Source organism: Hordeum vulgare, chromosome 3H (assembly GCF_904849725.1).
Source record: "Hordeum vulgare subsp. vulgare chromosome 3H, MorexV3_pseudomolecules_assembly, whole genome shotgun sequence".
In the NCBI taxonomy this organism is placed as follows: Eukaryota; Viridiplantae; Streptophyta; class Magnoliopsida; order Poales; family Poaceae; genus Hordeum; species Hordeum vulgare.
Genome location: NC_058520.1, coordinates 31,256,510 through 31,265,111, shown reverse-complemented (window position 1 = coordinate 31,265,111; position 8,602 = coordinate 31,256,510). Strand labels below are relative to the sequence as shown.

The window sequence follows — 8,602 nt, the reverse complement described above, 5'->3', positions numbered from 1 at the left end:
GCCCAACATGTGTTGGCAAGGTACCCACAGCATGACCGTGCAGAAAGTCCACTAGTGCTTGGTCCACAAACTATGTGAGCTATGAAAATCAATCAGAATAAGTAGGGTCAATTTTGTCTTGCACTTGAGCCTGCAGCCTGATTATCATGGAATTTTCAGTCCCAGCCCTATATTTAAAAGGACAACTAACTCTATATTTAAAAGGACAAGTTCACGTGCATTTTAATTTTATTTTTAATGCATTTATGTTATTCTGCTCATTTGTCATACCAGCTCGTGTCATTTTCGTACACATTTTCATTTTATAATGCATTCCTGTTATTCTGCTCATTTGTAATACTAGCTCATGTCATTTTCGTCCCCAGTCCTCTGGTGCCATGCCTCCAGAACGTTTTGCAGGTAGTCCGTCATTGCCAAATGCAGATGTTCAGCATATAGGCACTATTAATCCCATAGGAGGTACTTATCTTCTGGTCACATCTTTGAACTAGTTAGGAACCTGCGGTAGGGAATGAACTACCGTGCATACCATATTTGCTTAATAATTCTTAAATCTTTGATTTGTTACATCTTTTTCCTGATTCTCATAAATCTGGCAATATTTGTTTTGAAGTGAACGGTGTTAAATTGCATTTCTTGGAATCTTGTTAAAACATTTCTTTGCTTGCCTGCTGGCAAGCGTGTTTATGGCTATCCTTTTTCCACAACCTAGGAGGGCACACTCAGTAATCAGCCTAAATTGGTCTATTTGCGTATCAAGCTAGTTTCTTGTCATTTTCAAACTTACACTATGGGCACACAGTAATCAACCTAGGAGGGCACACTCAGTAATCAAACTTCATAATATTGTCCAGGAGACAAAAGGTGCTTATTGCCCCCTTTGTATTCACATGCTTACACTCATTTCTAGAATTTGGTTGGGATAATGAATCTGCCTATCTCTTTCAACTTCATAATGTTTTTTTCTTTTGTCTCTTTTCTGTTGCTAGGAAAGTGGTGAGAAGATGTCGATGATGCCTACTTGGGACATTCAAATCAACACAACATAAAAATTTCTGAACCTATGTCTCATAGGAGAGTGGAATGAACTCCATTGTTAGCAGATGTTCCATTGTTCTATTGTGCAATTCTGTCTGTTCTTGCTATACTCCTGTGTAAAGAAATGTATTCATGAGATGAGTTATTGTGTTATGTAAACCTGGGAGATGTACTATGTGATGTTATATGATGGATGATTTTAATTTGACTTAGAGTTTTCTTGATTTGAATATAAAATAGTGTTGGATTGAATATTGGACAAATAATTGGGTTGATAAGGCCCAACAAATAGAAATGAAACCAAATTCTGAAACAAAACGTTGCTGAATTCAAAAATGAAAAAGGCCAAAACTGAAACTGGACCAAATGTATTTGGGCACTAAAAGGCCAGGGCCCAAATTATAATGATAAAAAAAATTCAAAAAAAACATACTAAAGTGGCTGTAAATAGGCTAAGGCCCAAAAGAAGTCCAATAAGAAAAAGCCCCAAAAAATAAAACCAGCCCATGTGATCAATTGAAATGGGTTGGGCTGATTTCAACTATGATGTTTTGATTTCGTCGTAACTTTGCCACGTAAGACTGCCACGTAGGACTGGGTTATATTGTCAACGATGATTTAGGATCGTCGTAAAGGATACGACGATCCAGGAATCGTCATAGAAGTTACGACGATTTCGATCAAAACGTCGGTGCTGTTCATTTCTGACGCTCCGTTTTCGACGCTTGGTTTTTCGTCGTGAGATCGTCGTAAACTAAAAACTGTGACGATGTAGCGACGAAAATATAGCGTTGTGTATTAGCATATTCCTTGTAGTGTAGGACATCATGTTTCTTCTGATTAGTCAATAAGAGACATCAGTACCTTCAACAACATATCTTAGATACGTGTAGTGGCTGGTTGCAGAATTGGGATATGTCCACCTAGTAAGCTCCACTATATCTGGGGCATTTATCGTACTATCCAAGTCTATACTGGTGACTATTTAGCATGCGATCGTCACCAATGTAGTGACTTAGTATGGTTTGTAATAGCTAATGAACCTTTTTACAAGTACTAAACTACTATGGAGCTCATTTTCTGCAACCTGAAGATTTGGTAATCGAACGGTTTTATTATGATCTGCATACTCATTTGTTGCAGATTTATGATTTCTCCACCCTAGTTACCACACGGTATCTGGGGCATATATCGTGTTGTCCACGCAAAGAGCGGTTATGATTTGGCATGAGATAATCGCCGACATACTAAATTAATATAGTTATAGTAGCTAATGGACCTTCATGGAAATACTTGCCTCCTTTGCATCCCATGGTTTGAAACCTAAATACTGAGTTATCGAACTGTTTAGTATAGATCTGCGTATTAATTTGATCAGCATTGAGTTAGTTGTTTTTGTGTGACTCAAATGTATGCATTGCATGGTTGTGAAGCCCTGCTGTAAAAAACTACACATAATGGCGTTGGCACATGTGACCGTTGTAATTAATAAGTCCACTATGCAACCTGCAGCAGCAACTAGCCGTTACTGAGACATGTGGCTATAAAAGAGTACCATGCAGCGAGCGAAGCCAACGATCCATTCTCAAAACCACTCTCTCCCCTCTTGTATCATTTTGAGCAATGGCTTCTAGTGGTTCTTCTTCCTCTACAGCTGCACCTAGAGTTCCACTGATGAATCTCCAATCCGCTATCATACATGGCCATTGGACTACTACCTGGACAAGACATGTTATTGCAAGAGCAATGCGAAAGCTGCTATGTGGATATCATGGAGTGACGACAACCCGTGCAGGCGCTACATGACCTGCGCAAGAGCAAGGGTAAGCGTTCTGCCGCCTACATTAGTTCCCTCTCATATTCTTGATTGCATGTTTCAGACAGGGGGTGCAAGTTTTACGAGTGGTACGACGACCCGATAACCGTACCATTTGTGAAACAGTCTCTTATAGATCTGAGGGACAAGGTTTGGAGGATACAGGAAGAAAATGAAATACTGCACCAGACTGTCGCAACTAGGCAAGCTAGAGAGGCGCATTTGTTGGAGGAGCTGCGCCGGGTCAAAATGGCGTACCAATCAGAAGGGCAACAACGACTGGAAGAGGCGGAGATGTTCAAGGGTACAACCAACAACCTCACCAAGCAAATGAAGGAGATGAACAAAAACTGCTCATCTAGTAGGAGTAGAACGTTTGTAGTGGGCTTGATGTGTGTCCTCGCGTGTGTGTTGTATTTCATTGCGGCCTAGAGATTTTTCAGCTAAGATGTGTTGTGTGTCCTTTTAACTGTAATGCCATCTAGAACTGGAAAAGAGGTTATCTAATCAAGTGGAAATGAAACCGACAAGCATATCAAGAATAAAGCTACCAACAATGGGAACTGAACAAACCAGGGGAATAGAAAAATACACGTACACACGTAACATGCAAGCATGGCGGTGCGACGCACGGTTAATTCTTGAAATAAGGGAATTAAACATGAACATAGTGCTTCTGAGAATGTCGGGATGTAGGACATGAGACATACATTCGGTATGGGTGTTTCATGGGAAAACGGTGCATACTGGTTTCAATGTCACAGGATGCAAAAAGAGTTCTTGATTGCTTGCAATGCATCCTGAGGTAGGAGCTTCAATGTCACAGGATGCAAAAAGAGTTCTTGATTGCTTGCAATGCATCCTGAGGTAGGAGCGAATCATTTCCTTCCAAACGCATCAACTCGAAGAGCATGATTTGCTTGTGGATCTTCAGATTCTCCTGTCAAGGATTCAGTGAATTAGCATTCCATAGGTTGCACATGAAACTGTCGTTGATTTCCCAACTTGTTTGTGACCGTGCACCTACCCGTGTGAGTGGGATGGCTAGTTTATCACCGTCGTAGTTCTTAGCGAAGAACACGGTACATAATCCTGACTCATGCCTGCATTTAATCACATTTCAAACCCACCCCAGGTGGTTAGATTTTATTTTCATAAATTACCTACTTCTGGTTATGAATGTGCCTGTTAGCACGAAAAGCATACCTTGCGACCTTCTAATTCATTAGTATGGGGAACGCTCTACTCCATCCACGAGGTGAGCATATCCACGAGGAGTAAAACTGGTTTATGCACCAGAAAAGTGCGGCATGCAACTTGTTTGACACATAAGTGTGCATCTTCACGCGCCTATTACTGTAACCGAATGGTCCTACAGCTGGGTCCAGTACAATTACTTTCTTCTTCACCATGTCGAATGAGTATAGTGCCCATCCATCTTCTAGGATAGCCGTGATGTGCCACTGCATGGAGTTAGTTTCGGTCAACTGTAGTGGATAATCAGCACATGTTATGAAAAGAAAGGCCAGTATGGAACTGATCGGATTTAGCATACCATTCTACACGAGGCTGGGTTTGCTTCATCAATACCGGTGAAGAACATCTTTTGTATTGATTGTACATAAACCGGATCGGCATTGGACAACACAGCAGTCTGCAGTAAAATCAACAAGAGAGTTCATGGTTAGTACGAGCAGGTGTTTAGTAAATACTACATTTTGTTGTGACACCTACAGCAAAGTCCGGGTCGAGGAATTTGCGCCAACGCATTACGACTGGCTGTGTAGAGAAAGACTTGTCGATTTGCCCTAGGCGCCTCATCAACACGACTACCATTTCATGCATGAGGGGTTCTTGTCCTGTCAGCTATTGCTGGACATGGATTCCAGTAAGAGATACCATCCTAGGATTGGGATGCACAATCCATATCCTGTGGGTGGCCAACAGAAAGAATGAGCCGAGTCCATATTCATAAACTTAGCGCTAATACATAATAATCTGTAATGTGATGTAGTGTATTTGTGTGCATACCTGTCAAGTTGGACCGATGATGCCCGTGAGAACCAGTCATGTATCGCCGTTAAGACAGTTTGGGAGGGTGGTGCAGGTAGTGAACCAGCAGCCCATGGCTCACGAGCGATGGTTGTTATAGGGAGTGCAGTCCGTACAGCTTCGGTTTCTGTAGTTGTTCCAAATAGTTCATAGCCTACATTCGGACGCAGTTCCGCATAGTATGTTACCAGTATTGCAGATAGATCATCGTATAAATTGTAAACACTCCTCACAATCTTAGCTTCGTCGCTGTTTATGTTGAGTGGGTCATTTTGTGGTTGTCCGTCTTTCACATGATCAAACTGTGGCTGACTGACACAAATCTTCTTGTTCGAAATGGCCGTCTCATAGCTTGTTCCGGTGCTAACACGAGTGCTCCTCTTGTGTGACCCCGATTCATGGATAGCAGAGCTTTCTACATGGGTGGGAGAGTATTTTCATCAAAACATGAAGCGTGCATGAGAGATTTAATTGATACATGTACGTACCTCCACATCCAGAAATGTTGTCGGTTGGGCCAGTTGTTCTCCTCCGTACTGGTGTCTGATAGTTCAGGTTGACCAAGTCTTGTGTCTCAGGCACATCCGTTGCCTGCGTCTTAAGTACACATTGCTTACGCCTAGCTAATTTGTAACATGTGCAGGTGTCGGCGATGCAAGCGACAACCTTGTGTGCGAAGTTAAACATCGACGCTTGGAACGCCTGCCGCAATTCAACGGCATTAGCTAGTCCTCTAGCATTGTGCTCTCTGAGCAAAATACCTAGCTTCTCACCTGACTGCAACGTCAAGGATTGTGTTAGCCCATAGCGGAAAAGGCGGAAAAGCTACTCAACCACTTACTGACTAAGTGAAACCTGAAATTAAAGTTACAACGGTTCCTCTTATGATGCTGGGGTAATGGATCCTTAGGTGGTTAGAAAAGTCATGCGGCCCCAGTTTCGCATAGCTTGCGCGCATGATTGGGATGCATGGGCTAGCTACCCTCTTGGTCGTGGGAAATGGTTTTGCTATGCATCCGTCTACGGACGTTCGTCCATTGACTTCGCCCTTATCTGTGCAAATCCTCACCTGCATATTGGATATGTTTACACCATACGAATTGTTGTATGGGACCGAAACGAATTTGCATATGTCAATGGATATACTTACTAATGCCCCGTGGTAAGAAAAATCACCACCGCCTAGATTGACTGAGACCTTTTCGACCATCTTCTTCACGGACTCATAGTCGTACAATGCAATCCGTGGGTTTTGCCCCGTTGGTTTCGAAAGTTCCCCCAACATCAGATTGTCAAGCACAAACACCTGCATGTATTATTGGATTGAGGTAAATGTAAGGGTGTTTTGTGTCAAAAAAAGGTACAACCATTATCACAAAAAATTGTGGTCATATTTGTGACTTGAAAAAAACTTGCCTGGAGGAAAAGATGGCATCCTACTATATGTATATTAGGATTCCTCTTGATGACATCTCCTTTGAATTTCCTAACCGCAGCAAACAAGTGTTTCACCACGTATCCACACCAGTTCCACCGTGATGCTTCTTCCATGTTGTTAATGGCAGCCCAAAAATCAATGGTGATGTAGTCATGCTTAGCAGACGGGGCTAGCACATGTCCAGCCACAAAGACGACCGGCACAATTTTGAAACAATCCTTTTCAATCTTACTAGACTCTTGTGTTATTTCCTTCAGCAGAATAAATTCTGCTGCCTTTAAACTATGAGTTCCTTTGTCACTAAACATGGGTGCCAGACGAGTATACTCAATACATGATTTAGAAGGATCTACTCCTTCAGCAGTAATCTGTTTCGGACCACATGGCAATCCAAATATTCCATGGACTGACTGTTCAGACGAAACTATTGAACCTTGAGACTCTAGATTTATAACTGACAAATCTGGATCTATCCTATCCATTAGATAGGTGCTGTACTTCAAATTGATCTTCTGTCATGGCTTCAAGTCTAGCATCCCTTCAAAACCTATTTCTTTTGCTAGCTCGCGTTTGAAAAGGTTAAATTTCGACATAACAGAGCACAACTTCATGATAGACAATCTAGAACAAATCAAAGGTGACTCGGCCGCACCAAGTGAGTCTCGTGATAATTCCTCCTCGCTACCAACATCCTCGGGGTGGGGATCACTCATGGTGTCATGAATATCTACTATTCGGATTTGTTCGGTACCTATTTCCATTGCTAAGGATCTAATCTATCAATGAGCAAGCAGGGGGAGGGGGTGAATCAGTAAATCGAAGGGGCGGATTGTGCGAAAACACTAATACTTGGTTGGATTGGATGATACCTTCAAATGACTGATGTGGGAGCTCGATCTATAGCTCCGCCAAGGATAGCTTCATGGAAGATCTTCAGATCGTCGCGAGCTCCGCCGGCGTACTTCTGCGCCTCCGAGAATATGGATTCGTCCTGGACTCCTCTGCTTGCTGCCTATTGCAGTGAATGCGGTGATGATGTTAGGGACGAGTGCTGAAACGGTGACTTGACTGCTCGAAATCAATATATCCTGAATTAAACACGAGCCGGTGGCCGAACGTAAAAAAAGAATCAATATTATAATCTGCGTTACACCGCAGACGTCGCTACGTGTTCCTCCAAACATGGGCTAACTCCTCCTGCTCGTAAACCGTGCATCAACCTTGTCTATTTCTGTTAAAATTTCCAGATTATCGTTAAGTTATGGTTATGGCTTGTAAAATTATTTTGTGTCTAAAGTACTACAACCTAAGTACCAAAACCTACATAACTATTTAAAACACACCTCGAACATGTCTTTCGTGTGCTTACCGATCAGCCTGAAAAAATCGCGACATATTGTTCTTTCGCCTATGCATTGGTAATATCTAGGTTCGAAGAACACCGTAATTACATTTATGACATTATTAGGGTGATAATATGTTGTACCATGCGGTAAGTATCACTAGTAGAAAACGTGCCTTTGGCCTGGACCATTTAGTCCCGGCCTGCGTCTGGGCCGGGACTAAAGGCCCGGCCACGTTGCCCAATTCTCAATGCCTCCCTCGAGGCTTTAGTCCCGGCCCGTAAGGAGCCTGTAGTCCCGGTTCGTGTCCCAAACCGGGACTAAAGGGCTACGCGGCGGGCAGTGGTGGTGGCACCCGTTCGTATCCCCCTTTAGTCCCGGTTGGTGGCTCAACCCGGGACTAAAGGACTAACACGTGGCCTGCCATAGTGGGGCGACCGTTGGTATACCTCTTTAGTCCCGGTTGGTGGTTGAACCCGGGACTAAAAGCCTAACACGTGGCCTGCCGTAGTGGTGGCAACCGTTTGGTATACCTCTTTAGTCCCGGTTGGTGGCTCAAACCGGGATTAAAGGCCCAAACGGTTTGCATCCCGCGTCGTTTCGGGCGATGAAAAGCACGAACCGAAGCGTACAGTCGCCATTTCTCTGTTCTTCTTCTCTCTCGCGTCGCCCTCTCTGTTCTTCTCCTCTCTTCTTCCCTTCTCTTCTTCCACCATGCCAACTACCTTTCATGAGGTGGTCGCGCATGGCACGACCAAGCTCCGTGTCGTGTACACGAACCTGAGCACGGAGGTGCCGTTTTTCCTTCAACAGTTGAAGGAACGATGGTTTAACCACGCAGCGGATCATGAGAAGTTCTTCGGGCTTGATCTGGAGTACACGACCGATCAACGCGGTGTTGCCGTCATCCAAATA

The 8,602-nt window shown here is 43.4% G+C and overlaps 1 long non-coding RNA gene across 2 annotated transcripts; it reads right to left on the bottom strand.

Annotated features, from left to right (window-relative positions):
• Positions 1–3,474: 3,474 nt before the first annotated feature.
• LOC123439413 lies at positions 3,475–7,390 on the bottom strand. 2 transcript variants are annotated; one of them, XR_006630086.1, is made up of 10 exons: positions 7,214–7,390; positions 6,057–6,212; positions 5,762–5,975; positions 5,395–5,683; positions 4,886–5,321; positions 4,589–4,784; positions 4,410–4,508; positions 4,061–4,317; positions 3,882–3,957; positions 3,475–3,794 (listed from the first exon to the last, which is right to left on the bottom strand). It is a non-coding gene; the product is annotated as an uncharacterized LOC123439413 (long non-coding RNA). The 2 variants fall into 2 exon arrangements; XR_006630085.1 differs by having other exon boundaries at positions 5,395–5,975.
• Between the last annotated feature and the right edge of the window lie 1,212 nt (positions 7,391–8,602).